The sequence below is a fragment of the Herpailurus yagouaroundi genome, unplaced genomic scaffold (genome assembly GCF_014898765.1).
Source record: "Herpailurus yagouaroundi ecotype Mexico unplaced genomic scaffold, PumYag 139, whole genome shotgun sequence".
Lineage (NCBI taxonomy): Eukaryota > Metazoa > Chordata > Mammalia > Carnivora > Felidae > Herpailurus > Herpailurus yagouaroundi.
This window is the reverse complement of record NW_024412394.1, coordinates 5,152,633-5,180,242: the sequence shown is the minus strand read 5'-3', so window position 1 is coordinate 5,180,242 and position 27,610 is coordinate 5,152,633. Positions and strand designations below refer to the sequence as shown.

Here is a 27,610-nt window from a genome sequence, read left to right as displayed (position 1 = left end):
GAGATTTAAGGGTAGAAAATACTCTTATTTTGTACTTATAGTACAACTGAGTCAGTCACTGTTCCTTATGTGCTGCCATGAAAATTAGGCTTATGGTTTTCCCACTGAGCCCTATAATGTCAGCCTGCCAGAGGGGAATATTGTTCTCATGTGGCTCGCCAGTTGTCTAATATAAAAGGCACTGTCTCTGCTACAGTGCATTCAGTCATCCTGGGATTAGGGCAAAATCCCACCCAAAGTCCATGCCCTCTGTCTCACCAACATCTTTGTCATTGTCTCCACAGAACCTACCTTCTGATTTTATTCCAGTCCTCCTTATCATTGAGTGTTGTGTGTGCATATACATGCATGTGTATGTGAGCTATTATTAATTTTTTGGCTGAACATTTGATATACTTGATGATTTTTGAAAGGAATTTTTTAAACTTCTTTAAACTAAAACTGTCCCTTTAAAATTTTCTTAAAACCTTATTAGTTGGATCGTAAAAATTTTTGTCTGAAATAGACCATACATGCAAAAGAAGGCATATAATGTTTGGGTACAGTTTAAATAGTTTTAATAAAATGAAGACCCATTACTCATCACTAAGTTTAAAAGAGATCAAACATTACCAGTACTTTTGGCATCTTTACAATGTTGGGTCTTCTTATCCATGAATGTGATGTGTCTCTCCATTTATTTTGGTTTTCTTTACTGTCATTCAATAATATTTTATAATTTTCTCTACATCTTCCATCTTTTTGTTACAAATTTTGTAACATTTGTGAGATATATATAGCAAATATATATATAGCAAAAAAATATATATGCATAAATATGTATATTTACTGCATATAAATATAGTATCTTTAATATAATCTGCATATTACAGAATGTATAGACAAGTAACTGACTTTTGGATTTTGATCTTGCATCTGGCAACCTTGCTAAACCCTTATTTACCATAATTGTTTGTAGTTTCTTTGCAATATTTTATATGGATAATAATTTCATTTGGTTTTGTTTTCCCTTTCTTTTACTCTGATTGTAGGAAATCAGAATGATATTAAACAGAAAGAGCACTGGTGGTCATCTTTCTCCTATTTGTTTGTTTTTAAATTTTAAAAGTAATGCTTGTATTTTACCATTAAAAACACATATGCTAACAGGATTTTGATACCTACCCTTTATCAGGTTAGGGAAATTGCCTTATATTTCTGGTTGGCTAAGAGTTTTTAAAATTCTTGAATAGTGGTGGAATTTTATCAAATGCTTTTTCTGAAAATGTTGAAATGATCATATGTTTTTTCTTGTTTAAAGTTAATGAAGTAGATTATAATATTTTCTAATGTTAGACATACCTGGAATCCCTGGAAGAAATCTAATTTGGTCATGATAACTTTTTGTATATTGTTGGATTCGTTTTACCAAATATTTAGTTTTGCATTTGCATTCGTAAGTCAGGTCAACTAGAATTTTCTTGTACTTCCTTGTCTGATTTTGTTTTCAGGTCTTATCAGTCTCATAGAATGTGTTGTGGGGTTTTGCTTTCTTTCCCCCCCTAAAATATTTTTTTTTTAGATACTAAATTTGTCTGTTTCTTGACTATCTGGCAGAACTTACCTGTTAAACCTTCAGGGTCTTGTGGGAAGATTATTAGCTGTTAATTAAATATCTTATTATTTATGGAACTAGTCTTCTATTTTTTATTGAGTCAGTTTTAGTAATTCATATTTTTCTAGAAATTTGTCCATTTCAACTAGGTTTTCAAATTTATTGACTTAAAGTTATTCATAATTTCTTAAATTTTTAATCTCTGTAGCATCTGTAATTATGTTCTCTTTCTTATGCCTACTAGTGTTTATTTATCCCTTTTTACTGTTATTTCTGATCCATCTTATTACAGTTAACCTTTTCCAAGAACAGATTTTGGTTTTTCTGATTCTCTACCTTATATCATTGTTTCCTGTTTCAGTGTTTTCTGTTCTTATCTTTATTATCTCTTCCATTTTCTATTGCTGTTGTTTTTCTAATAACTTTAACAATTAATAACAAGTTGATTCAATATCTAATTCAGTAATTTTCAGTCTTATTTTCTAATGTAAGCATTTTAAACTATAGATTTCCCACCATGGTGCACATAATCTATGGCCTACAAGTTTTAAAGTCTTTGTCTAGTAAATCTAGTATCTTCTTGGCTTCCTCTTGGATAGTTTGTATTAATTTCTCCCCCCACCCCCATTTATGGACCATACTTTCCTTTTTCTTGGCATGTCTTGTAATTTTTTCCTGAAACTTGAACATTCTGAATATGATAATAATGTGACAACTCTGAAAATCCGCCCCCCCTTCCCAGGGTTTGTCGTTGCTGCTAGTTATGGGTTGCTATTATTTAACAGCTAATGACTTTTTTAAATTACTTTAAAAAAACGTATTTTTTCGTATGTGCAGCTTTTGAGGTCGGTGTTCTATTGCACAGTGTTTTGACCTAGTGTTTTGACAATTTCCTTAAACACTTGGAGCCAAGGAAAGAAAAGAAAAACCTCTCCCAGATTGGTTCTATGTTGAGGAACTGCTTCAGTGCTTAACCAACCTGTCTACAACTCTGCTTTATTTAGCCTTTACTTCCTGCTTGCACAGAGCTTGCAGGCCATCCAGGAGTGAAAGCTTAAGGGTTTCTCAGGCCTTTTTGAGCGTGTACCCGGCCCTTGGAATGCCTGTGGATTTCTGTATCCCCCCTTGTGCAGGAGCTTTTCAATCCCCCATGTGTCTCTTTTTCTATCGTCTTCTTTCTCAGGCTTCTCAGTCTATCATTTGTGCCCATTGTTGTCCCTTGGCCAGGCTGCTCAGCCAGTAATTGTACTTAAGTGCTTTTGGTATATAGCCACTCAGAAAGCCAGCTGAGCCCTGGGAATGTTACACGTTGAGCAAAAGAAAGGCAACTCCTCACACCAGTCCTTAAGGGCACCATCAGATAGATCGAAACCCACAACCACAATTCTTTGGAAATAAGGTCCATATTGTTCCCTCTGGCGCTGGAGACCTGCACCAGGAATGCAGCTGCTCTCTTCACAGCCACTGCCCTGAGGTGGGAGGTGCGAGGGGCGAGGAACGAAGGATGGTGAGTCGGCAGTTTAAGGTTCACAAGCACTCTTTTCCTGCAAGCAGCTGCTTTTCTTCACCTAGCCTTCTTCTGGTGGTTCTCAGTTTTTGACTAGACTCCAGAATCCTGCAAAAGTTGATTCTGACAGTTTCTGCCAGCTCATGAGTTGATTTTGTAAAGAACTGGAGTCCTGGAGCTTCTTATATACCACCATTTTCAGTGACAGCCCCCCATGAGTTTTAGTGTTATTTTCATATTGTTCATATCGAAGTATTTTCTCGTTTCCATTACTGGTTTCTTCTCTGACCCATGGGTTATTCAAAAATGTATTGAGGGGCACCTGGATGGCTCAGTCGGTTAATCATCCAGCTCTTGATTTTGGCTTAGGTCATGATCTCACGGTCAGTTTGTGGTTCGAGCCCACATCAGGCTCCATGCTGGCAGTGCAGAGCCTGCTTGGGATTCTCTCTCTCTGTCCCTCCCCTGCTCGCTCACTCTCTCTCTGTCTCTCTCAAAATAAATAAATTAATTTAAAAAAAAAATTTTTTTTTTAATTTTTTTTTTTCATCGTTTACCCATTTATTTGGGACAGAGAGAGACAGAGCATGAACGGGGGAGGGGCAGAGAGAGAGGGAGACACAGAATCGGAAGCAGGCTCCAGGCTCCGAGCCATCAGCCCAGAGCCCGACGCGGGGCTCGAACTCACGGACCGCGAGATCGTGACCTGGCTGAAGTTGGATGCTTAACTGACTGCGCCACCCAGGCGCCCCTAAAAAATGTTTTAAATATATATCGAGCTTACAGATGTATGGGTTTTTTAAAGTTACTTTTAAAGTGTGTGTGTACATATGTTTGTATGTTAATTTTTCGGTTAACTGACTGCAATCAGAGAATGTGATCTATGTGATCATGAGCCTTTAAAATTTATAGACAAGTGTAGTCTTTTTTTCTTTGGTAAAAAATGTCTTTAGTGTGCTTGAAAAGAATGTGCATGTTCCAGTTATTGGGAATGTTATTCTCTTTATTTTCTCTTATTTTTAAAAAATATTTATTTAGTTAGGTAGAGAGAGAGAGCACACAAGCAGGGGCAGGGGCAGAGAAAGAGGAGAAAGAGAATCTCAAGCAGGCTTCATGCTGTCAGTGCAGAGCCCAGCATGGGGCTCAGTCCTACAAACCTTAAGATCAAGACCTGAGCCAAAATCAAGAGTCTGCCACTCAACCAACTGAGCCACCCAGGTGCCCCTGTGTCCAAGTTATTTTAATTGTATTGCTGACATATTCTGTATCTTTTATGACTTTTTGTCTGGTTGATCTATCAAATGCTGAAAGAAAGATGTTAAAATCTTCCAATGATAGTGGATTTGTCATTTTCTCATAAGTTTGTCACTTTTGCTTCATGTGTTTTAAAGCTGTGTCACTACATGCATACACATTTAGAACTGTTAAATATTTCTGGTGAAACAAAATATTTATCAGTGTGTAATTATTCTCTTTAGTAATGCTTTTCACTCTAATGTTTTCTTTGATGTTATTTTAACTTCTGCATATATACCCGATAGATCATTTTCCATACCTTTAATTTCTGGCTTCCTTTGTCCTGATGTTGTGTGTTTCTTATAAACAGTGTATCATTGGATTTTTTTTTCTTGAGTTTGGCTTTCTTGTCTTTCAAACTACAGAATTAGTCTATGTATATTGATTGTGATTCCTAATAAATTGGGCCCTTGAACAACATGGGTTTGAAGTACATGTGGATTTTTTTGGAACTTACACATGGATTGTTTTATACACACACGCACACAGACACACACACACACACAGTATGGTTCTCTTAATGTATTCTTTTTTCCTTATGATTTTCCTAATAACATTTTCTGTAGCTTACTTTATTGTAAGAATATAGTAGATAATACACAGAACATGCAAAGTCTGTAACTGATTATGTTATCAGTAAGGCTTCTGGTAAACAGTAGGATCTTAGTAGTTAAATTTTTAGGGAAGCAAAAGTTATATGTGGATTTTTAAATGCATGGACGGGAGGAAAGGGGTCAGTGCCCCTAATCTCCACATTATTCAAGGGTCATCTGTATTTTCAGTCTGTTTCTATGATATAATATTTTCCTTTCTATTTGCCCAGTTTTTTCCTTTAAATTTCTTATTTTACAAAAAAATAAATTTCTTCTTTTATCCTTCCTTGTATTCTTTTATGTTGATTTTTTTGTTATTTTTTCTTCATTCTGTTTTCTCCCCCTTCTACTAGTTTGGAAGTTACATATTCTGTTTCCACTTTAGTGGCTCTACTAGATTTTGGGAAATAAATCTATGTTTTTACCCTCTATTTAGATTTCATCCGGACCTTAGAAGACATTTATCTTCTGGGGCACCTGGGTGGCTCAGTTGGTTGAGCGTCCAACTTTGGTTCAGGTCATAATCTCACAGTTTGTGAGTTTAAGCCCCACATTGGGCTGCTTTCCTCACGGAGCCTGCTTTGAATCCTCTGTCTCCCTCTCTCCCTGCCCCTCCCCTGCTTATGCTCTTTCAAAAATAAATAAAGCATTTAAAAATTTAAAAACAAAAAGAAGGCATTTATCTCCCATTATCCCTTATCTGACCAAATGCTGTTCCCCCCACCCCCACCCAGAATTTTGTGTATACCTTGATTTTTTTAACCCCACCAATGTGACATATTATTATTGTTTTACCTGGTCTGTATGTGTTTAGCGTTATCCACAAATATTTCATATTCTTGACACACTATTCTTTCTTGCATCTCAGATCTTCCCTGCAGGATCATCTTCCTTCTTTCTGAAATATGTCACTAAAAATTTAAGTAAGAACCTATTGGTAATTCACACCAGTCAGAGTGGCTAAAATGAACAAATCAGGAGACTATAGATGCTGGCAAGGATGTGGAGAAACGGGAACCCTCTTGCACTGTTGGTAGGAATGCAAACTAGTGCAGCCACTCTGGAAAACAGTGTGGAGTTTCCTCAGAAAATTAAAAATAGATCTACCCTATGACCCAGCAATAGCACTGCTAGGAATTCACCCAAGGGATACAGTAGTGCTGATGCATAGGGGCACTTGTACCCAATGTTTATAGCAGCACTTTCAACAATAGCCAAATTATGGAAAGTGCCTAAATGTCCATCAACTGATGAATAGATAAAGAAGTTGTGGTGTGTGTGTGTGTGTGTGTGTGTATATATACATATATATACACACACACATATATATGTGTGTACATATATATGTATATATATACGTGTGTGTGTATATGTGTATATGTGTGTGTGTGTGTGTGTGTGTGTGTATATATATATATATATACACACACACACACACACAAGCAGTGGCATACTGCTTGGCAATGAGAAAGAATGAAATATGGCCTTTTGTAGCAACGTGGATGGAACTGGAGAGTGTTATGCTAAGTGAAATAAGTCATACAGAGAAAGACAGATACCGTATGTTTTCACTCTTATGTGGATCCTGAGAAACTTAACAGAAGACCATGGGGAGGGGAAGGAAAAAAAAAGAGAGGGAGGGAGACAAACCATAAGAGACTCTTAAAAACTGAGAATAAACTGAGGGTTGATGGGAGGAAGGAAGGAGGGGAAAGTGGGTGATGGGGCATTGAGAAGGGCACCTGTTGGGATGAGCACTGGGTGTTGTATGGAAACCGATTTGACAATAAATTTCATATTACAAAAAAAAAAAAGAACCTATTGGTAATTAATGCTTGTCCTTTGAAGATTCTTCATTTTGAAATTCTGAAAATTCTGTCTTTATATCACCTTTAGTTTTGAAAATATTTTAATTTTGGTATATGTTTGTGATTGTATTCTTTTTCTTTTTATCAAAGTAATATATGCATATGGATTAAAAAGTTGAATACCAGTTAAAAGCATATATAACAAATACAGCTGTTGCCACACTCACCCATCCTTATTCAGTACAGACTCCATCTCTAAAAGTGATGACTCCAGCTTTTTCCCCAGGCATTTACACATACCTATAATTTTCTAGTGATGCATTAATTCTTTTGATTAATCAATTGTAGCCATTTTCTATTCACTCAATAAGGAGTTATTATGATGGCTATTGATGAAGATTTGGCTCCCTTACACTGCCATGTCTCCCGTGCTATTGCCCACGCCCCCCACCCCCCCAACCCGGTCTCCCAGTGTAGCTTTATTACAGTTTGCAGTTAAAGCGTTTTTTTACTTTACTTTGTTTATTTTGTTGTCATGCAAATATTATTCACACCCAAGCATACATAATTGTTTCCCTTCTGATTTTTTCCCCCTAAAGTTAGTTAAAAAAATTTTTTTAATTTATATATTTATTTTGAGAGGGAAAGAGAGAGAACACAAGTGGGGGAGGGGAAGAGAGAATGAGAGACAGAATCCCAAGCAGGCCCTGTACTGTCAACACACAGCCTGATGCGGGGCTTGAACTAACGAACTGAACTGTGAGATCATGACCTGAGCCAAGATCAAGAGTTGGAAGTTTAACAGATTGCGCCACTCAGGTGCCCTCTAAAGTTAGGTTTTAGTAGCTACTCATTATTTTTTTCACATGTTCTAATAGCCTCTAAATAAAATTTTCTTTGAGCACTCCCTATCAATTCCATTTTTGTTCCTGATAGATATCCTTCCTGGAGACCTCTATTCTCCTCTGGTTGCTATCTCAGCCTTATAAGCACCTGTTATTCCGGGGCTCTTCTGTGCAGCTATCCACAGAATTCTCTGCCTTTCTCCTGAGTTGTATTCTCTGTTTCTTTGATTTCCTACCTTCCATTTTTTGTTTCACTCCCTTGCTTTAGTAGAGCACATACTCCAGAAGTTGCATCAGACTGCAAAGTGTCCAGTGGCCACAGGTGTGGTGATGAGAGCCTTCAGTATTCCTGCCTTTTGAGTTACACTGCTCCCGTCATTCAGATTGCTTACCCTCTGCGATGGTCATAGTGGTCATCTCCCTTCACCATCATCCTGGAGATACCATTCTCTTCTTTGATAGATCTTGTTTCCTATATTCCATGATTTGGGATAAATTATTTTCCTTCAGAAGTTTAAAGGCATTTCCTATTGCTTTCTGGCTTCAGTGTTCTTGAGAAATCTGATCCCTGGTTTTCTGTTTCTTTGTTTTTCTCTCTCTGGAATTTTCTAAGCCTTTCTCTATGTCTGATGTTACAAAGTTTCAGGGATATGCTTGCGCTAGTTCATTTTGACCATTGTTCTTAGCCCTTTCAGTATGAAAGTCTACATCCTTGAATTTTCTCCTATCAATTTTTTTTGGATGTCTCTTTCTGAAGTTTCCATTATTTGAATGTTGGCCTTCCTGGATTGGTCTTCCAATTTTCTTATCTTTTCTCTCTTACTTAACCTTTTTCTAAAGTTTGTTTTTGTTTTTCAGCTATATATTCTGTGATATTTCCACATGTTAATTTCTGAGTTTTATTTTGATTTTTAAAATTTCTGCTATTCTGCTTTTAATTTTCAAGAGCTCAATTTTGCTCCTAAATAATTATCTTAAGGTTGTTGTTGTTGTTTTTAGAGTTTCTGTTTCCTCCAAGTTGTGGGTTTTTTTCCCTGTTTTTATTTTCCTCTCTCTCCTGTTTTAGAAGACTTTCTCATATGTCCTCTTAAGTAACCCTTGATTTCCCTCTTATTACTAACAGAAGACGAAAAACTGATTGGAAGCTTTGAATATGTTTTTGAGTTTCACTCTAAGGTAGTGGTTCTTAACCATGGCTGAACCTTAGAATCACCTAGAGAGATTTTTTTAAAATCTCAACTGTTGGCCATCTCCCCACACCTTCCCTCCCCCAAGACACTCTTGGGAGTGGAACCCAGACACCACTATTTTTTCAGAGCTTCCAAAATGATGCTAATAAGCAGCCAATATTGAGAGCCATTGGTAAGCCATTTGTTGTGTAATCCCAGGTGCCAATATTTTAGGATTTTCTCCCATAAGCTAGTCAGATTCCTCAGAGAAGAAACCTCTGCCTAGAGAGGAAAGGTCCAGCTGACATTGTTCCAGTTGCTGAATAGGGACAGAGGGTTGGGTATCTCAGCATAACTCAGTCAGTAAGTATGGTCACTTAATCACTTGATTTCAGTAAGATGCCCATGTCTTCAACTGCCTAGGCCAACTTCTAGTCCAAAGCCTGTTTTATCCTCTCTGAAGGGTTTACCACCAAGTTTTTTGCTAGGACAAAGGCTTACCCAGTGGCATGGAGTGGCGAGGGATCTAGGCAGTTAAGTGCTTAACAGTTAATAGCTTTCACTCTGTCTCACCTCTCCTTTACCCCTAGTTCCAGAAGTATCAAGGACTGCTGGTTTCTGAGACTTTTCAGGATTCTGTAGCATAATAAAGACTGATTGTTATCTTCCCCCACTACTAACTAGGAATCTGTGGAGAACTGGCCTGCTATGCCAGTTCCCAGCCTTCGAAATTTTGTTATTATCTTTTCTCCTTTTCTTCCTGTCCTTTGGCTTTGACTTTTTAAAAAATCTTTTTATTGGAGTTTTAAGGGATTTCAGGATTGAACTTTTGGTCAATGCTAGCTTTCTCTATAACTCTTTGATATTATTACACTGTCTTCCATTGCTGCTATTCAGAAGTCAGATGTCAGTCTCAGGGTCTAATCAGGCTGTGCACATAATCTCTCTTTTTTCCTGGATGCTTTTCAGATCTCCGTTTTGGTTTTAATGTTCTTCAGTTTCTCTAGTGTTTAGGTGTGGATTTCTCTTTATCCAGATTGGGGTTCTTTGGGATTTCTTTTTCTGAGTATTAGTATTTTTCAGTACAAAATGCTGTTCTGATATCTCATTGAATATTGCCTCTCTCTCATTCTTTATATTCTTCCTAGAATCTTGATTAGACTAGATGTATTTTAGGCTTCCTCACTCTGTTCTTCATATTTCTTAGTCTTTCTTTCATATTTTCCATTTCTTTGTGTCTCTACACAGCATTCTGTGTAACTTGTTTAGCTCTAACTTACTATTTTCTCCAACTGTCTTTGATTTTTCTGGTTGACTTATTCATTAGATAGTAATTTAAATTATATATTTTTAAAAAATTTTAATGTTTTTATTTATTTTTGAGATAGAGAGAGACAGAGCATGAGCAGGGGAGGGGCAGAGAGAGAGGGAGACACAGAATCTGAAGCAGGCTCCAGGCTCTGAGCTGTCAGCACAGAGCCTGACGCGGGGCTCAAACTCACAGACTGTGAGATCATGACCTGAGCTGAAGTCAGACGCTTAACCGACGGAGCCACCCAGGCGCCCCGTTAAATTATATATCTTTGGGGCGCCTGGGTGGCTCAGTTGGTTGCGCGGCCGACTTCGGTTCAGGTCATGATCTTGCGGTCTGTGAGTTCGAGCCCCGTGTCGGGCTCCTTGCTGACTGCTCGGAGCCTGGAGCCTGCTTCAAATTCTGCATCTCCCTCTCTCTCTGCCCCTTCCCCATTCACACTCTGTCTCTCTCTGTCTTTCAAAAATGAATAAATGTTAAAAAAAAATTAAATTATATATCTTTAAATCTAAGTACTGTGTGGTATTCTTTAAATATGCCTTTTCAACTTTGATAGTCTTATGTTGTATTCTCATACTTTGTCTCCCCTTTAAATGTATTAAGCATGTTCTATATTCTAAATCTGATGATTCTAGTCTCTACAGTTTATACCATTCTGATTATGGTGTTTGTTGTTTCTGTTGACTCTCATTCATGAGGCTTCTTTCCACTTGTTTTAGTGATTGTTTTTATTGTTTGTTCATATTCCTTGGAATTTTTTTTATGGGAATTATTATTTGAGACCTGCCTGTGTGTTCCTCCATGGATGACTTGGTTAGCTTCTCTATGGTACCTAAGGGCAGACTACCAACAAGGATTATTTGAAACTTAATTTTTAATTTCAGGGTTTCTTAATGCTACTCTGTTAAGTATGGATTCTGTCCTGAAACCTGAATGAGAGTGAATTTGTGCTTTGGAATTTTCAAAGGAATTCTTTTTGCCCCCTTTTTTTTCTTTTCACATATATGAAAGAGTCAAGTTCCAGTTAAACATGGCTGTCTTCTTCTGTAAGACAAATTTCTTTCATTTTTTTTTTTAATTTTTTTTTTCAACGTTTTTTATTTTATTTTTTGGGACAGAGAAAGACAGAGCATGAACGGGGGAGGGGCAGAGAGAGAGGGAGACACAGAATCGGAAACAGGCTCCAGGCTCCGAGCCATCAGCCCAGAGCCTGACGCGGGGCTCGAACTCATGGACCGTGAGATCGTGACCTGGCTGAAGTCGGACGCTTAACCGACTGTGCCACCCAGGCGCCCCTCTTTCATTTTTTAATTTTCTTTTCTTTTTTTAACATAGCCACTATTCTGGTATCACCCTTTGTGAGTCAGGGCTTTGTTTGGGGGGGTGGGTCTCTGGGTCAACATCTCACTCTATGCAGCCCCTAGGCTTTGTCACCTTCTCCCATGTACACATGTGGCCTGTTAAAATCCAAACTGCTACCAAGGATCAGCAAAAGACTTCAAGGTATGGTGACATATATCCTGGTGTGCCTGGAAAAGTTCGATTTTGTTACGGCTTAATTACCCGTACTCAAAAATGTCCTCGTTTGGCCACCTAACCAGAGGGCAAGCACCAGCTGTAAGACTTGCTCATTCCTGTGAAAGGTTCTTTTTCAAAGATTCTTGCCTCCAGTTATTTCCTGTGCTTTACTGCCAACTTAACCATACGTTTAAAAGAATTTTAAAAATATGTTTTATCCATTGTTTTTAGATATTCTTCTTGGGGAGGGGTTTCTCTGCATGTATAGTCAGCTAGTTGCTGGAAATGGAAACCCTGCCTATATCTTTTAAAAGATTTTTTTAAATGTTTATTTATTCTGGGGGCAGGGGTGCATGAGTGGGGCAGGGACAGAGAGGGGGAAGGGGGAAGGAATCCTAAGCAGGCTCTGCACTGTGAGCACAGAGGCCAACATGGGGCTCAAACCCATGAACCATGACCATCTGAGCCACCCAGGCGCCCCTAAAAGAATTTTTCAAGAAGGAATCTAAAGATTTCTTTCTTAAAAAAGAACTTACTATGTTTCTTCCTTATACCTCCCTATTGATTATACAACATTTCATAGATTAGAAAAAATAGTAATTCTATCAAAATGGAAAAAGTACTATGTGGAAAATTAATGTGTTAGGTAAACATGATTATAAAAAAAAAAGAGGAACATCTACATTCTCAAATATTGTAACTGGAAGTTCCTAGGAAAGTCCAGAATTATTAAAATGAGAAATAGTTGTGGATAAATCTAAAAGAAGATGTGTGTGTGTGTGTGTGTGTGTGTGTGTGTGTGTGTGTACACACATATGTGTGTTCTTGATTTTTATGAATCCAAGAATGAAATACACAGTAAACTGAGAAACAGAAACTCAAAGTAGAGGTTAAATCTTATTCCTCATCTTTAGACAGTAGGATTGCTTTGGCCTCAGCTGTTAACAGTTGTACACCCTCACTGGTTTGTGATATTCTTAAAAGGTGCCATGATAAATAATGTCTGTTCCTTCATCCCTAAATAGAGAGGATGATTTCATTCTGCTCTGAGTAATTGTTTCCAATGGAAATACTAGTCTTAGCCCCAGAGTAGCCTTCCTTGCTGTGCCTGACATGGTTTCTTCTGAGAAGAATATATTAGGCAGCAGTATATAGTTACATTCTCAAATGCATCTTCTAGAAAGAAGTAAGAAATCATTATGTAAAGTGTTTACTTTTCATTTATATACATATCAAAATACACTTATAACAAGTTCAACCAAAAATTTATGTACTTTCTGAACCAAACAAGACAGTTATAAAAGAAATATAGTAGGTTCAAGTAAGTGAACCTGATGAAATATTCGAGACCTCATCCATCAACTCAAGAAATTGGTTGAGATAAGCCTAACTTTGCTCAAAAAACTTAACTCTGTGCCTTGGAAAGCAGCCTTTAATACAAGGCATGCTGGGAGGGTAGGTGTCACCAGTAGGATAATGCACTTAAAGGAAATTATGACACACAGTATATTCCGATGGCAGTCATTGTAATTCTAATTATCCAGTCTATTCAAGGTACTGGATAGCTTTTTATGATTATAACCACTCCAAGAAGGACAAATATAAGGTAATAAGCATACAGAGCTATTGAGTACCCAGAGTGCGTAGGCTAGGTAAAATGAATGATATTAGAATACATCAGCTTGTCTCCAATTTTCTTTGTACACAATTGCAATAAAATTTGATGTACATTGCAGGGTGTTAGGAGGTTTCTTAGTGGTTAATGATTTACATAATGATTTCCCTTTTATCAGAGAGTTAACACAGCTCTTGTTTCTAGGTTTAGAATAATTTTGTTACAGCCTTCATTCTGTTTAACTTAAATGTCTATCTGCACACATACCTGCATGATTTGAGATGTGTACTTTTTATACATTAACCTCCATACATGGTATTTATCTTATATAGATGTGGAAAAGTTCTGACATCGAGGATAAATTTTCTTTCCTTTAATTTAATTCCTTTTTCTCCTCAATTCCTTGTTTCCCTAGCACACTAACAAATATTACCCAAAAAATTCTTCATCCTTGGAATACTCTTAGATGTTATTTGTAGAGAGTATGACCCTGTTTAGTCAGCCCTTAGCTAAATGGTATGTGCTTAACTCTTACAGTCTTTCTGCTTGAATTGTCCCCTTTTTTCCACATGCATTGCTTTCCCTAATTTCTCTTCACTATGTATAACATCTTTTTTTTTTTAAGGAACTTTTCCTTTGTGATTTCTCATGCTCATTAAGCAGCAAGGGATAATTTGGTGTTAGCTTTTGGCCCCCAAATATGGGTATTATGCTTTCTGGTTATATTGAATGAGACATGAGATTGCAGACATGGCTTTATTTTCCTATTATAGTTACCTCTGCATGGGTTTTTTTTGTTTTGTTTTGTTTTTTTTTGGTGGGCTCAAGGTTAATTACTTTAGATAAGTTTTTGCTAAGTCCAAATTTACTTTTTAGTTTAGTAATAAACTGATGTCCAAAACATACCGCCAGTATCTTAAAAGAACTAGAATTGTTCAGTGTGCAGTGTATGTGTATGCGTGCGTCCACCCCTAGTGACTCAAGCATGGCTGAATCTTCCAGCTTGCCCTTTCCCACAGACCTTGTCTCCCTTGAAGAGGTCTGTTCAATAATTCAAATGGTTAAATTCCTCTGAGCAAGAAAAGGTCTGATATTGTTGCCAGAGTTCAAATATCTGGTAACCCTTCATGCTATGGTTAGCAGTGCTGGATTGTTATCTGGAAGACGTTGTTCCCAGCCTCAGCTCTCTGACTTTAGATGCTTGCCAACTTCCCATCTTCAGCAGTTAGTGGATGCAGTGATTAGCATCTGGTACTGCTTGAACTCGTCTTGAAGATTATAAGCACTTTCAGAGCACAGACTTTCTAACTTACATTAAAACTTCTTAATGCCAACTTCTAGCACAGTAGTATGCATCTTATGATTGCTCAGTAAATATTTGATGCTAATGAAAAGCAGGATACAAGCAATTCAGTTGTCCAAATAAGCCTTCCACAGTTCCTGTTGAACGTGGTTTTAACCAAATTTATATCTCATTATTATACTGACTGTCAGTCACTTTGCATTCTGAGCAAGGGCTCATGTGGACAACTCAGCAGCATTTCTTCTACTGACTTTCCTTGTACTTACGTAGTCCTGGCACATCTTGCCTCCTGACTTCTCCTTCAATGCTGGTTTTATCAGGGGACTTAGAATTCCATAGATGGAAGGAATATTGAGAAGTGATTCGGTAGTCCTGCCTTAAAGACAAAAACATATGAAAGACAACTGTAAGCCTCTTTTTCCCTCCTCAAATCTCCAGAGTGATGACTGTCACATCTCAGCTGCTGCTGGACACTGCCTTGTGTTTTTTGGACATTGTGTTCCAAAGATCACTAAAATGTCGCTGCTGACTCTGAATCACTTTCCTTGTTACTGTAGTCAGGGAAGAAAGCCAGTGATACTTTTCTAAGACACAGTAAGTGTATCCGTAGGTCTATCAGTGTTTTCAAGGCCACATAAAAGGTATTGATTTCATGCTGATTTCTATGCAGGGTTAGTTCTCTCTGTAGGTCGTGTGTGTGTGTGTGTGTGTGTGTGTGTGTGTGTGTGTGTGTGTGTATTGGGGGGTGGTATCTGCATGCATGCATAAATTTTTTTCGAATAATTTGTTTTAAATTGAAACATTTCATTAAATAGTTTGTTCATTCTGGTGATTATGCTAAAAGTGAGAAGTCTTGGGGAGACAGTTCTAGTTCTTTTATTAGGAAACAGTAAGTTGAAATAATTTATAGAATTTTCAGATAATGGTATTTGTAATAATACAGACATTTCAATAAACTTGGCTTTCAAGTTCACAGACTATAATCTCTATGCTGTCTCTTCTTGCTATTATGTAGCTAGAGTGTTGATATTTAAAAAGCTTCTAGGGGTGCCTGGGTGGCTCAGTTGGTTGAGCGTCCAATTCTTGATTTCAGTCAGGTCATGATCCCAAGGTCGTGAGATCGAGCCCTGCATCAGGCTCCACACTGATTGTAGAGCCTGCTTGAGATTCTCTCTCTCTCTCTCTCTCTCTCTCTCTCTCTCTCTCTGCCCCTCTTCCCTGCTTGTGCTCTCTCTGCCTCTCTCTATGAATAAAAATACAAAGATAAATTAAATAAAAATAAAGTAAAAAATAAAAAGCTTCTATTTCAGAGAAATGCTAGGCATTGAAGCAGAGTTAAATGTTGACCTTGATAGTTTTGATATTAACTTTTAAACCTGAGTATTAAACCAATATTAACAAGTTTGTGTGTACCTCCCAATACTAAATATAGCAGAATGCTTTTCTAAAGTGCATATTTTATGATCTCATTAAAAAGGAAACTATCACAATAAGTTTCCTTTAACACAAATAGGGTATTTAAATAATGTACTAATAATGTGGGATATACAAGGATGACTTAATCACAGTTCCTATATTCAGTGAACTTAAAACCTACTAAATGAGATCCAAAGCTTAATCAGGAATTTTTCTGAATTTAAGGTTATTTTCAGTATTGTCCAGAGAATTCTGGGAAGCAGCAAATGACACATTTTATTCTTGATCCCTTAAGGCTCTCTGTGTAGCTTCCTGAGGAGGGTGGCCCAGAATGACCAACACCATGTTTTTTTTCAAATCATGGTTTCTAAGTTCTTGGTTCTGGTCATCACACAGTTAGCCAGCAGACCTTAAGCTGCAAAAAGGAAAAAAAAAAAAAAAAAAGCTAATAGAAGAACTTAATTCTCTGAAAGATAGAGAAAGGTGCGCACATACACATGCAAGGCATACAAAACCTGGAGAGGATGGGGCTGCTGGGTGGCTCAGTTGGTTAAGCAACCGACTTCAACTCAGGTCATGATTTCGCAGTCCATGAGTTTGAGCCCTGTGCCAGGTTCTGTGCTGCTTCGGATTCTGTGTCTCCCTCTCTTTCCCCCTCCCCCGCTCACACTCTCTCTTTCTCTCAAAAATAAAATAAATATTAAAAAAAGGGGGGGATGGTAGAGAAAGGCATGGAAAAAGAAACAAATGGAGAAGGAAGTCCAGCTTAGAGTTTTCACAGAATGATAGACCTTTGCTCTACTTGTTTTATGGCAAGCGTGAGATGCTTTTGGCTGGAAGGGAGGGCATTTGGATATATCACAGGTGGAAAAGGGTAGAAATCATGTCAGGTTGGGGAAATTGTTGGAAGGAAGACTGAAAAGAGGCTCCTGTGGTCTGAGTGGAGGGTATAGAGGGCAAAGCCGGGGAGTCTGAACAGCCCTTCTAGGACTTTCTAGCACCAGATGGGTGGGCCATGCTCTCAATGCTGACAGTGCCTAACGTGTATTCCCTAAAAAGGGAATATAACACAGAAAATGATAAATTTGTTTTTCCTGAAAATATGGATGAAAGGGGTTTTATCCTGTTCTGCTTTTTTAAAGTGTTCTTTTTTTTTTTTTCTTGAAAGATCTGTAGATTGATGGAGCAGGATTTTCTTCGAGCTGCTGTAGTGCTATGTTTGATTTTTAGAAAATGGGTTATGTCAGTCCATACCAACCCACTAAAACCCCAGCTCTCCGCTGCAGAAATAGCCTGAGGAAGTGACAAATTAGTGTACCTCATCATACTGTGATTAGGCTTAGCATCTTTTAATAATGAGTGTGACTCCATGTGAGAAGAGAATAAACTGGCAGTTTTTACAAAGATATAATTTCCCAGGGATTTTGGTGATATTTAAATTTTAATCATTTTAGATTTGGGGTTATGAATGAGCCAAAGATAAGGTTAAGATTCTGTTGCTCATGGCCCAGGGACACTTGTCTCCTTATTGACACATGTGACTGATGGCCTAGGAGATGGCAAAACGTATGTACTGCCTTTTCCCATGGGATTCTCAGGGGTAGGACATCTAACTGAACATACTTGTTTTACGTTGAGGCGCTGTGATTTGTTGTTACATTGAGGTGTTAGCCTGTGGATAAATTCTCTTGTTTTATTTGCATGGTCCAAAACTATATACTAATAATCTTTCCTTCGATTTTATAAAAAGTAGATACAGGCATTGAGGCCATAAAAGGCACCATAACTTACAAATTTTGTTTATTTTCGCAGTTGCAAGCACAGGTTAGATACTGCTCTAACAGTTCAGAGAAATGAAAGATCATCAACCACGTCATGCTTACTCGATTCACTGTGGGTACATGCCTTATTTTGTGAGCTAACCTTGTTTACATTATTTTCAATGTGCTGGTGTGCAGATTACAGAAAGATTGGAAAGCTGAGAGATTTATTATTTACAGAAGGTGGACAGTAGAGTCTATTGCTTTAGGAAAACACAGCTCAGAGCAGCAGCCTGTTCGACATTAATGAATCATGGCCATGGCAGTGACCTTGAGAAGCCATCCATCTCATTCACCCCATGCTTCTGCACAGGTCTGTGTCTCACAAACACCCCTGGGCAGAACAGGCCTGTCTGTCATGTGCGGGATGAGATCCTGAGAAGGAGGGCCTACAGTCTCCCCCAGTCCCCCTGGCCAGCGATGATCTGGTAATCCTGAGTGGCCTTCGCATCCATCACCATCACTCAGGGCTGATTTTATTCATTGCTGCTTGATTATTGGAACATTTTCAGAGTGTAAATTTCTCTGTCTTTTGGAGAGAAAGCCAAAGTTAAACTCTAGCAAAATAAAAGGTGTCATCTGTGCACAATACACGGAATGGTAAATTGTCCCAGACGCACTGGATCGCCTTTCAGTAAACTGATACTGCTGAGATCCATTAAAGCAGTGGGGGGCTGCCAAGTACTCACATCCTAGACTCATCAACTTGTTTTTTTGCTGACCACTCAGTCAGTCAGCAAGAGCAATGCGATAAGTCCTGGATGATAAACATGGTTCTGTTGCAGAGACAAAACGGATCACGGCAGAGAAGAAAAAATGTTTCAGATGAGAAAAATAAATGCCAGGAACAAGGTCCTTTTAAATTAGAGCAAGTCCCTTCAGATCCAAGAGAATCTCGTTTCCCACATGGAAACTGGGCTGGGGTGTGGGGGTGGGGAGGATTTAAAAAATGTCCCACACCAGGCCCTTAGCCTCAGTCACCTGCAAGTCTGCAGAAGCTCTCGAGGGGAACCCTTGACTCTCTGGCATCTTAAGGGCAAATTTCAGTACTTGCTTAATAGAGTAGAGACATTTGTTGCCATGAAATGCAGATCTGCTGTTGGTGTGAATTTATTGTGCTGCTGTAGCATCTTTATTATTTCCTATAAAATACAATCTGATTTAAAAATAACTGGTCCTATGACACTTACAAGGTTGAATCTGATGGGATGTCCATTGCAGATGAATAGCCCTGTAAATAATTTATATCTTTTGTCACTTGTGTGTGTATTGTCTTAGACCTACAGTAATTAGCAATAAGTTCTGGAGTAAACTGGAGAGTGAAAGTATCAGAAAGTCATATAGGTTAGTGAGTTCTATTGATTCTTTAAAATAATTCTATAGTAACGACTACGGGAAAGAAGCCAGTGTTTTTCCAAGTCTGATTAATAGCTGATTTAATTCATAAGCCTTAAAGCCCAAAGCAAAGATTCATTTGTTTTCAATTCTGTTTTATGTTTTTTGGAGCATCAAAGCTTGGATAGTTTATTTAAATGAGGTACATTTATGACTTTTGCTATGATTGCCCTCCCATTTACACAGAAAGTAATATATTATTTTCAAAGAGGCAGGACGAGTGAGTACCACTGGCTCTGAAACAAAAGAAGGTGATGTGGATCCCATGTTGGATCAGTGCTGTACCGATGCTGACATCATCAAGTCCCTTCTGTTGCAAGGAACAGAACTGTTGCAAGGAGTAGATACTCAGGCTAGCTGAAACAAACTGGGAATTTACAACCAGGAGACCGGGATAGCCGTTAGAACCAGGAAGGAAATATGGTCAGGCCTCATTTGAGACCAGAATAGGGACTAGAAAGTGATTGTGAGCTCGTGTTACTTTCGTTGTCCCTCCAGTCTTTTGTCTCTCATCACTGCTTCTATGCACAGGCAGACTTTCTTCTTCACTGTGAATATGTGGCCAACCATGGTTGCCTTCATTTCAGATTTATATTACTTCCCAGTTCAAGAAATACCTGCCAACCAGCTAGGATCCTGATTCCTAATTCCAGATTCCTTGAGATAGAAGCTGATTGGCCCATTGTAGTCAAGTAGCCAAAGAGCTGTGTCCAGGAGGACAGGGCAGTCCAGCACCAGAAGGGCACTAGGGCCAAAGCTCCAGTTTTGCCTAAGATGCTTCTTGTCATTCCTCCTCCCTTACCTACCTGTCTTTCTTTCGTGAGCATTACAGACGTTTTTAGAGCAATTCCTTCACAAGGTGCAGAAGGGCAAAAAGATACCGAGGACGTTTCAGGCAGAAGAAATGGCAGGAATGTGAAGCGGCATGATGTGCCGAGTGAATTTGCACGCAGTTGGTAACAGCCGAGCCCCAAGTGTGCAGCGTGAATGGCATGAAAATGAGACAGGAGCAAGTGATTTGGAGGCTCTGCTGGGAATCTGGGACTTCATGTGTGTATGGGTTTGTCTGGGTATCTATTTTCCCCAGAGAGTTGGTCATTAAAGGGTTTTAAGTAGAACTGACAGATTTTGTATCCTTGGAAGCTTACTTAGGCAGAAGTTTGAAGAATGGATTGGCTCAAGAAGAGTAGAGGCAGAGACATCATTTGAGAGTCCTGGGTGGGGATGGGGCCTGAACTAGCAGAGCAGTAGAAGGGAGGGACCCATTTGAGAAACATTAAGGAAGAACAATGAGCAAGACTTGTTGATGGGACACTGTGAAGTGAGGAGAAAGGAATCAAAGTTAATGCAAATTTTTTTCTGCCTGGGAAACTGGGAGACAGGGTGATAGGAACTGAGTTGGAATCCAGAAGTAGGTTTGAGTGGAAGACCGTGAGCTTGGTTTGGACAATTGAGTTCGAAGTATTTGTGGGACATTGAAATAGATATTTCTCTCGGCCTCAGCATCTGAGTCTGAAACTTGGAGATGAAGTGGGATTCCAGAGTACTCAAATGGTAGTTAGAGGGATGAGAATACGATAACCCCAAGAGAGCATGCAGAGCAGAGATGCTTAGCCTGGGGCCCATGGACAGGCCCCAGAGGTTCTAATAAATGTTCTGATTGTATATAAAATTTTGTACAGATGTGTTAGGGGCGGGGAGAGGGCGGGGAGGAAAGGGTCTATAGCTTCCATCAGATTCTCAGAAAGGTCCATGAATCAAAAAATTGTTTTGGAGCTTTGGTGTAAAGCATGCATTCTGAAAGGGGGCAAAGAACAAACCAACAAACAAAAAACCCGTGTTCTTTTTACTGTATAAAGTGTAGATTTACATATATGCAGTGTACCTGTGGTGTTAAAATTTCATTGGAGCGATTAGAAAGAAAATGTCTTAAAAGGCTCCTTTAGCAGAGTGACAGTGAGGAAAGGGTGCAAGACATCGATGTGGAGTAAGAGAAGCAGTGGGTGTCCCTTACCATCCGTGTCTGAAAGCCGAGAACAAAAAGAATCTGTAGTGTTTATTGCTGTCAGCCCACCTTTTCCCCCCCATCTGTTACAACCCATCACTGTCACTACCACCACACACATACCCAGTATATACCTTCTGAAAAGTTCTAGTACGGTAAGCTGCAGTTACTAAGAGGACCAGGAATAAAGAGAAAACACTGCATTTTCCAGAAATGGTGTGTGTGTGTGTGTGTGTGTGTGTGTGTGTGTGTGTGTGTGTATGTGTGTTCGTTCCATTTCTGGTACAAACCTCTTTCAAGATGATGCACATAATTAAGGTTATGAACATCTAGAGTTGGGAGCACATTTTAAAACCAGTCTTCCCCATTAATAGAGATGTCTACTAACCCTGCCTGCTAAGTGAGAAAGAAAGCACTGTTTGTGGTCTGCACTTGCTAGAAGCTTCCAAGAATTGTACTCCCTTGGGCCTTTTCTCTACCTTCTCTTCTGTGGCTAATAAGTTCCTCCGCTGAGTGTCTATTGAGGCCTCACTGCCCATGACACTAGATCTAAATGTTGAGGAGCTTTACAGAATTCAAAGAGGACCTGGTATGCTCTTTGAGGACCTTCTCTTTCCCTCAGAAGTAAAAGCAGCAGTTCATTTCAGAGGCAAGCTATTGCTGCCGTGTCATTGTCAGAGATCACGCTCTGTGTCCCAGAAAACCTAAGTCACTACAAAGTATCAAGGGGCTGTCACTTCACCGTGTAATGTATTATGTATGTTTCTTATCTTAATTCTCTTATTAGTTGCTTATGAAAAAATATGGTCAAATTAACCAAATTTCACTCATCTTTCCATTCTTTTATTTTAATGTAAATTATTGGTCACCCTTGGGGCCAGAGCTGAGAGCAGCAAGTTTTGGAAGGGGAAAGCAAGATCAGCAGGTTTCTGGCCACTGTGGTTCATTAAGCCAGAAATCATTTATCTGCATTAACTCTTGTCCTAAGTGTTCAGATTTTTAAACATATGTGTGTGAGGGTTTTCATAGGGTAACTGCACTTCAGGAAAACAACTCGGCCCTTTGAACCTGTACTCATCTTGAAGCCTTATTACTGAAAATGGTGCTATTCTCAGGCCTCCACAGTCAGAACGTCCAGAGCATGCTATGTGCTTACCTTTCCTACCCAAGCACCAAAATGCAGCAAAACTGCAATAGCAACAAATTGGGAATGCTAGAAGAAGAGACTGAACTTGTATCATTAGACGGAAAGATCATTCTTCTTCCCATTGCTAGTGAATGGTCATAAAACTGAAAGCCTTTTTTTTTTTCATTCTTCCAAAAGGCCCCTAAAGACAGATCACCATTACATTTATCATTCTTTCCCACTTTCTTTCATGGGATCAATCACGGTTGTGTGCTTGAAACTACTTAGGAGCATTTTGATGTGTAGCAACTCCCAAAATTATGATTTTAAATGCCTCTTTTGTTTTTAATTCTCAAACCAAGAATACTGTTTTGTTAAGGGAAGGCCGGGCCTCTGTTTTACACATACTCTTTGGTTGTGCCCTGTAATGAAGTCTACAGTATATACATGCTTTTTATGACATGCTTTGGGGACAGCTTTCCTTTTCAGACCCTGCTTTTTGTGTCAGCTGACTGGCACTCCCAATGCTGGGGAAATGGAGTGGTTCCTTGGTTACTCCAGATAGCTGTCAGAATTAATCTGTAGACAGGAAAAGATTTTCCCTGAAAAGCTGGAGGAAACTGCCGAGCAATATGCCTGCACTTCATTTTAAGAAGGCATTTAATTGCCGTGGTGGAGGCGAGGAAGGGGGTGCGTATTTTGCAAATTAAAATTGTGCACCTCTTTTCTTGACAAGTGAAAATCAGATTCGGTGGGTTTTAATAAATGTTTAACTTGCAAGTTCTTTACATTTTGATAGATCAAGCCTATCCACTTATGAAGCAGATCATATTCTCCTTTTTTAATTCTGAACAAGTAAAGCTGGCATTTTTCTCACTCTCGAGCACTACAGAATCAGATACCTTACGGAAGCAACCGTCTTCAATGTTCTCTCTTCCTTTTGAGTGAGAGGTATCCAGTTAATGTTGGAAACAAAAGTCTTTGTTTTCTGCTGTTTCTTCTGAACCTTGCTTCTGGAAACCGGCATTGTCTAATTTGTGAGCAGTCTTTCCTTCCATTTTTTAAAAACAGAATTTATTTTTTAATCATTCATCTACAAATTATTAAGGAGACACAAAAGTGTTACTTACAGATTGACTTGGTCTTGAGGGATTGTATTATGTACCAGTTGTGGTAGCTTGTTACGGTTACTAGTATGCATACCATGATTGTAAGTGGGTCAGATTTTTACTTCCTGTTTTAGCTATGGAGATTAGACCCCAAGGCCATGGCCTGGGACTTATGGACAGATGCAAGTTTAAGTTTTTGGGTTTTTTTTTTTGTTTTTTTTTTTGTTTTTGTTATTTTTTTTTAGAAAGGAACCTGTGGTGCGCCCGGGTGGCCCAGTCGGTTAAGCATCTGACTTTGGCTCAGGTCATGATCTCATGGTTTGCGAGTTCAAGCCCCGTGTCAGGCTCTGTGCTGACAGCTCAGAGGTTGGAGCCTGCTTCAGATTCTGTGTCTCCCTTTCTCTCTGCTCCTCCCCAACTCACACTCTGTCTCTCTCAAAAAATAAATTTAAAAAAATACTTAAAACATTTTTAAAAATAAAAATAAAAAAGGAACCTATGACTTACCATAGCTGCTGTGTGCTGGCCAAGCAGTTTTAGTGAATGTTTAAAACGAAGCTTTGATGTGTAGCCTGGCTCAAAGCGTCGCTCTTTACTTCCCAGCTTGTGAGCTTGAGCAAGTTGGTTAAACATGGGATTGTGGGGTGCCTGGGTGGCTCAGTCGGTTAAGCGGCCGACTTCAGCTCAGGTCATGATCTCGTGATCCATGAGTTCAAGTCCCGCGTCAGGTTCTGTGCTGACAGCTCACAGCCTGGAGCCTGTTTCAGATTCTGTGTCTCCCTCTCTCTCTGACCCTCCCCCATTCATGCTCTGTCTCTCTCTCTGTCTCAAAAATAAATAAACGTTAAAAAAAATTTTTAAACATGGGATTGTGCCTCATTTTACTATCTTGAAAATGGAGATAGTAGTAATGTCTACCTCATGAATTATGAAGATTTGATGAGATAAAATGTGTAAAGTACTCAGTATAGTGCCTGGCATAGACTCCATGCTGAATTGTTTTTTCCTTGCCATATTTCTTATAATGTTAGCATTATAAACCGTTTGACATTAGCCTTGATGTTGTAAGTGTTATAGTTTAACACTGTCCTGAAAACACCTTCCAGGGCCTGGATTGTTCAGTCTCCCTCAAGTACTTGGGAATTTCTGTTGTCATAGGATTCAGTGTTCCTAGGGCTTTATTCAGTGGTTTTGAGGAATCTCTGGGACAAGTCTTAGAGCAGGGAGAATGCATCACCTCTCATGTGCCACACGACCTTGTCTCATGCATCAGCCTGTTTGGCTAGGTTTTTCTGCAGTCACTCATATGTCAGTATTTTCATCTTACCCTGTTTGGAGAGCTGAAAGAGTAAGGTGAAAGGATTTGCTCTAGATTGCCTGGGTTTGGTAGCAGAACTAGGCACAAAACCACTTTGACCGCTACTTGTGGAGGTGGCTTATTAACATGAAACCCTTCCACAGCTAAGTTGACATACGTACCATATCACATGAGTTGCCAAGGTCAGCCAAGGAATATTGCAGAGTTTCGTATCTCGTGGATTGAATCACTTAAATGTTAATTCTAAACATTTTATCATAAATATTTAAAGCAAATAACCAATTTCCACTTAATCATAAAGCACAACTCTTGTTAGTCTGAAAGCATTTGCATGGAAAATTACACATCACTTTAATGTATTTTCTGTCTGCTTTTGTGTCCATATAAAAACAACAAACCACAGATGCATGATGACATCATCATCACTGAACCAAAGAAGGAAGAAAAGGAAATTATTTCATGAGCTGAAGATTTAAAGATTTAAACTGTTCTCTATCAGGTTGTCAGTGCTTTGCTTAATATTTTTAGGAGGGAGGGCCTGTGTGTAGAGTCAGCTGCAAGACCAAGGACCGTTGACACTTCTTCCTGCAAAATGAGCCCAAAATTTAAACACAGTGTCCTCCAAATGTCCCTTGGCACCAATGAATGTGACTTTTTTTTTTAATGCTACATTAGCTTCTCTAGTTCATCCCACTCAGCTCCATTGCATTTTCTCTCATGTTGTGTCCAATTTTAAATGACTTGAGTGATGGGACTTCCATCTTTTACCTGGCCAGCGTAACCCCATGGTGCCCAAGATTCACAAGGCCTTTCCTGTGACAGCCAGGCTGCAGCAGACCCAAGAAAGGGGTGGCAGAGCTCACAAGGTTTTAATTGCTGCCTAATAGGCTATAGCAACCTGAGCATTTTATTAAGAGGGCATTTAAAATTAGCATTATTATTCCAAAAGATGCTTTCACACTGCAGTAAAAATCATGCTGAGAGAATGTCTGATATGCAACCTAATTTCACCATTTTCTTAATTTCTTTCCATTACTCCTAGTAATATACCTCTCAAGCCATTTTATATTCTCTTTGTACTTCTCTGATGACATAAATAATTTTATCTCCTCCCTTTCTGTTTCTCCCAGGTACGTTTGCCCAGAGCATTCATGGCAAGCGTAATCCTGCCGCTAGAACTGGAGGGTGTTACCTGCAGACTTCTCAGAGTGAGAGTAACTTTTAAAAAGCACATGCTGATGAATCCCATAGAAGTAGGCAATATGCACCTTCTCATAGCAATAATCAGGATAGTTTTGAGGGTTTTTTTTTCTTACTTTTACCTTCATCTTCCCCTAAATCATTCAGTTCTATCATTTCCGGGCTACTCTTTCCTATTACTGACACTCCCATGAGTGAAAGCCGGATTTCAATATCATCCTCTTTCTAGAGAGGAATTTTTATCTCTCCTCTGTGATGATATTTGAGCAACTCTGCTATCATACCACGGTTATTTAATTCTATTGTATTTATAAGCAATTCTCTAACCTGCTGACGGTTGTCATTTAGAATCCTTACTGGTGTTTTTCCTTTCTTCTGCTATCCTCATCAAATCCTGCCACCTCATTCCTGCAACTGTGCACTGTCCCACCAGGATACAGCTACCTTATAAAAAAAAAGGCTTTGAAAAAAGAAATACTGTCTAATCGAGACTTCCAATATACTAAAGCCTAAGCGTCTACTTCCATACTTGGTATAACACTGCTGGAAAATTCTTTGTCCTTTGCCCTTTGGGAATAGTTTATATTCCTCTAAGAAGTAATTTCACATAAATACCATTTGCTTTGATGAATTTTAACTATCTTTGAAAATTACTATATCCTTTTTAAAAAATTCTTAAATCCTTAATGCATTTCTTACAATGATCACTTTTTGTTTATCCACATTCATTCATTCATTTAGCAAACATTTGAGGGCATTCATTGCGCTCCACTGGATACCGTACTGGGTGCTTTGAAAAGGAAAATGAGGTCTCTGTTTTCAGAACGATCAAAATCCAACGGGGGAAGGCCCGAAAGTGGACACTGAACTGTCATACAATGTGAGATATGCTATCATAGAAGTTATGTGAGCACTAATCAGGGAGAAGTTAATGCTTCTCGGGATAAATCAGTATCATGGGATATTACATACAGTGTGAGACTGGATTTATGGGAGATGTTAAGGTTTCACGAAGGAAGTATGGAAAGAAGGGTATGCCCGGGAGCAGAAACTCCATGAGGAAGGCATAGACACCTGAAGCACATTGAGGAATGACCCATGATTCAAACACAGGGCATATGATAGAGGTAGCTAGTAATGGAGCCAGAAAAATAAGTGGAGGTACACTGAAAAAGTGGAGCAGCGGTCCAGTGATCCAGGGGAGGATTAATCCCAAACTAATCAGTCTTTGCTTTTGAAATGGGCATCTTTACTGATGTATGACTATAGGTGTTTCTTATGATTTAGACTAATGGTTCCCACCCCTGACTATATAGTACAGTCTCTATTAAATTAGAATCTCTAAGGGTGGCATCCATATATTTTTAAATCTCCCCAGTGATCCTGATGGGCAGCCAGGGTGGAGAACCACTGATCCAGACCTCCTCAACTCTTGAACAGGTTAGTGGAGGCACCCAGTGAGACCCTGACTCATTAGAGGTGGAAAGGGGTACCCTTAAGTCAGAACCCACTCCCCTCTTGACTGCTAGGAAGCAGCAACCTCTGCCTCTCTACTCACAGCTTTTTCCCCTGTAGCATTTAAAGCTTCCTGTATCAAAAAAATAAAATAAAATAAAATAAAATAAAATAAAATAAAATAAAATAAAATAAAATAAAATAAA

General features: G+C 38.9%; 1 protein-coding gene and 1 long non-coding RNA gene across 5 annotated transcripts in view; one reads left to right on the top strand and one right to left on the bottom strand.

Moving 5' to 3' along the window:
• Nucleotides 1–27,610, top strand: part of BTBD9 (BTB domain containing 9) — a 417,923-nt gene that overhangs the window by 230,484 nt on the left and 159,829 nt on the right. The gene's annotated exons all lie outside the window — the stretch shown is intronic.
• On the bottom strand, nucleotides 4,256–12,201 carry LOC121029395 (uncharacterized). Its single transcript, XR_005789709.1, has 3 exons — nucleotides 12,095–12,201; nucleotides 5,696–5,701; nucleotides 4,256–4,291 (listed from the first exon to the last, which is right to left on the bottom strand). It is a non-coding gene; the product is annotated as an uncharacterized LOC121029395 (long non-coding RNA).